At 38.1% G+C, this 4000-nt stretch overlaps 1 protein-coding gene across 1 annotated transcript in view; it reads left to right on the top strand.

Moving 5' to 3' along the window:
- Nucleotides 1-4000, top strand: part of SORT1 (sortilin 1) — a 79757-nt gene that overhangs the window by 23537 nt on the left and 52220 nt on the right. The window lies entirely within an intron of this gene.

Genomic DNA, 4000 nt, shown 5'->3' on the forward strand with positions numbered 1-4000 from the left:
GCGGCTCATTGCAACCTCTCCCTCCCAGGTTCAAGCCATCCTCCCACCTCAGCCTCCCAAGTAGCTGGGATTACAGGCATGTACCTCCATGCCTGGGTAATTTTTGTATTTTGGATAGACAGGGTTTCACCATGTTGCCCAGGCTGGTATTGAGCGCCTGGGCTCAAGCTATCTGCTTACCTCAGCTTCCCGAAGTGCTGGGATTACAGGTGTGAGCCACAGTGCCTGGCCTTAACATCTAATTAGCAACTGAAAGAAGTATGAAAAGGGACCTGGTTCCAAGGAGGTTGGTTTGACCTGACTGAGGGGCAGAACAATAAATAAAGGAAGATGAAGAAAGAGTCTATAGTGCTGTGTGTTTGTGTTCATTTATATGGATATTTATTTGTGGGAAGGTAGTATGGAGTTTAAAAAGTCTTTCTATTAAGTTTGAGCACAAAATGGTTTTTTATATTCCTAAAATAAAAATCTTCATTGTACTTTCCCAGCAAATATTATTTATACAGCATTTTGAGGCCTAAGCAGATTATTTTTACGTAAGAAGGAGGCTGTCGGGTCAGACCTACCAAAATACTTTGTAGTGTTCACACTGGTGTTAATGATGGTAACTTGTGTTCTGGAACCACAACCTATACTGTGACATTGGTGAAGTTTTAGAGTTGTCTTCTTAAAGGTATGGCTTGGTTAAAAAGTAGGTTCCATTCCTTAACAGTAAGATTCAAGACCAACTAATTCCTAGAGATTGCTGAATGATTGTGTCTTCTCAATCATTTATGTCTGTCTCATTTTCCCCTAGGGACCTAAAGAAATAATGACCTCCCAGCAGATGATATAGAAACTACCCTAGGGTCAGGGTATCTCCCAGGAGTCATGGTACTTTCTCAAGGTTCTTTATTTGACTGCTGTTCTTGGCCCAAGTGGGAGTGAACCCACGTTCAAGCTCTGAAATGGATTAGCCTAACCTCTCTTCCCCATGAGGTATGAACTTTGACTACGTCTCCTGGGCATGGAGCAAGAAGTCTCTGCCCTTCAGTACATTGATGTTGTCCCAGAGAGGCAACAAATACCTTTAGGCCAACAAGGAATTGCTATCTTAGAACTACAGTGCAAATTCCATGAAGGCAAGGTTCTTGACTAACTGGGTTCCCCAGAATCTAGCCAAATGCCTAACATGTAGTAGGCAGGCAGTAAATAATAATCGAATAAATGAATGAATGTCTTGGCTTCTTTATAATTTTTGGATGGATAATTAAAATTTTTTTGATAGAGGATCAACTATATTTTAGAGTCTTGGTGCTAGAAAGAGCTATAATAGGTGACTTTGTTTATTCAATCAGAACAGTAGTTAAACCATTTTAGATGAAAAGCATCCTATTTGGGGAGAGAAAAATGCATTTTAAAATGTGTAACTTTGCTTCAGTAACTCTTTCCAGTGTTTAAGAATGTTTGCTCTTATAAATTCCCCTCCTCACAATTGCCCATTCCCCAACTGGGCGTGGTGTCGCACACCTGTGGTCCCAGCTACTTGGGAGACTGAGGTAGGAGCATCTCTTGGGTCCGGGAGGTTGAGGCTGCAGTAGCTATGATCACATCACTGCATTCCAGCCTGGGTGAGAGAGCGATACCCTTTCTCAAAAAAATAAAATATCTCCTCATGATAGTTTTTCTTACCAACCTGTGTTTCATTATAAAAGCAGTATAATCATATTATAGGACATTTGAAAATTTTAAAGGAAAGAAAAAAGTGCATACAGCCAAGTGTAATCTTAATTCATTTGTTGTTTATTATCTTGACCTTCCCCTTTAATGTTGTATCATATAGTTGTAGAGTATTGGGAGACAACGTGGAATAGCAAAATCTTGCCAAGCTTTGTTGGCAGGTAGGCTTAGGATTGAATCACAGCACTGTCATTGCAAACAGAATGAACTTGGGAAAGTCATTTAACCTCCTAAGTCTTTTTTATCATCTGTAAAAGGACAATAATAATGCCCACCTCAGAGCTGTTGTGAGGTATGCTCTGCAGTGCCTGGCGTGGAGGAATAGCTTGGGTGCTGTTAGCTGCTGCCATGCCAATGAGGCATCTGGGGGCGGGTACTGACATTGCTGTACCAGTTGTTAAAATGAATTTGAAGCCTTCCACACCAGTTGCTAAAAAGTGATTGCCTGCCCCCAGATGCCTCCACATCTTCTACAAATGCACACTGCACCCCCTAGCCCCTGCCAACATGCAAATGTTACTAATACCTGGCATTATGACCTACATCCATGCTGTTTGGTCAGTACTCATACCTTAACTCTGCTAGTAACCCCTCATTTTTTTAGATTGACATAATTTACTTTATTATTGTTCCATTGGACAGTTAGCTTATAGCTATTTTTTTTTACTGTAACTAATGCTACTGTGATAAATATCATACACATTTGTGTCATAGGGGATGTTTATTTCCAATTCACTTTTTTGTAGCAAAGGAAAACCTCCGCTCTGATGGATGTCAGCATGTTTTAAAGGCTGTTTGTTAAATGCCTTTCTCCAGGTTGAATTATCTTCTATACCTAATGCCTCAACAACTTAAGACAATAGAAACCAAAATGAGAACCGATACTGCCATGTCCCTGTTTAAATACCACCACCATCAGACTCAGCCTTTTTTCAGCCTGTTTTTGTCTAGTCTTGTGAAAAACCCTGCTTTCCTGACATATACTTTACTAGAGTGCAATTCTATTTGTTTCTGATGTAGCATAATATTACCAAGGTAACATTTTTTTCATATTACTCAGCAGTTTTTTGTTTCCTTTTTTTTTTTTTAACCACATTGACTTTGAATATTAATTATCTCTTCCTTGCCACAAAGTGGCAACTGACTCTGTACCTGCTTCCAGAGTTTAGGCAGAAACTGTAAATATGCCCTGTTGCTTTTCCAACTGGGCTGGCCTGGCCTAAAGTGACTGGCCAACCAAGTCAACCATGTTGAACATGCCAACCAAGAGGCAACTGTTGTTTCAGAAATGAGAAAGTGAAAGAAGCAGTTTGATCAAAATGGGTCTTGAGTATGCTGAAGTTGCCCAATTACTACTAAAAGCCCACTGAACCCACTCTGAGGACTTTTGTGTTTTTCACAGCATTGATGATTGTATTATTCATTAGACTGTCTTTGCATACTAAATCTTATATGGTTAAAGGTTCATTTGGATTTCAAATAAAAAACAGCAAATCACATGCTACCTGCTCTGTGTATTACAGCATAAAGTCTCACAAGAATAGAAGGAAGTTGTCCCTGTTGATATGCAGAGTTAGAGGGAGTATACTTCTGTCTTTAGGCTGTGAAAAAGAATTATTGAAGGATTTGGGAGATTATATATATGTATGTGTAATGTATGTACACATATATTTGTGTGTACAAAATACATATATACACATACATATATGTACACAAATATATGTGTGTGTATACATATGTTTGTGTGTTCATGTATACACATATACATATTTTCCATTTAAAGGAACCGTGTTTATATAGTATTAATTTTGATTTTCTTATAAGGAATATTAGTTTGTGTAATGGATTATAAAGTATGTTTGTCTCACTTGCACATAATGAAGTTGAAGAAATAAACTAGCTACAATTAAGATGATAATTTGATTTTTGGCGACTAACAGATATTTTCCATCTTTTTGTTTTATGATGTCTTAAGTCCAGCTTTTCATTGTATAATTTACTTAGTGAAGCAAATGTAGGCATTGTTCTACACCAATATTGTATACCTAATTATTAATATCACAAAGACTGCTGAGCTATTTTATTTCTGGCTTTAATTTCCTATTAAGAGTTGCTCAAATTTTGGAAATTAATAGGGAAATCTATAAGAGGTTTTGCATTAAAATATATTACATAGTCAGTGTAAGTTTTTCAGGATGTTACTTGAGTTTTTGTTGTTGTTGTTGTTGTTGAGATGGAGTCTCGCTCTGTCGCCCAGGCTGGAGTGCAGTGGTGCGATCTC

The sequence above is a fragment of the Colobus angolensis genome, unplaced genomic scaffold (assembly GCF_000951035.1).
Source record: "Colobus angolensis palliatus isolate OR3802 unplaced genomic scaffold, Cang.pa_1.0 Scaffold273, whole genome shotgun sequence".
Classification (NCBI taxonomy): Eukaryota; Metazoa; Chordata; class Mammalia; order Primates; family Cercopithecidae; genus Colobus; species Colobus angolensis.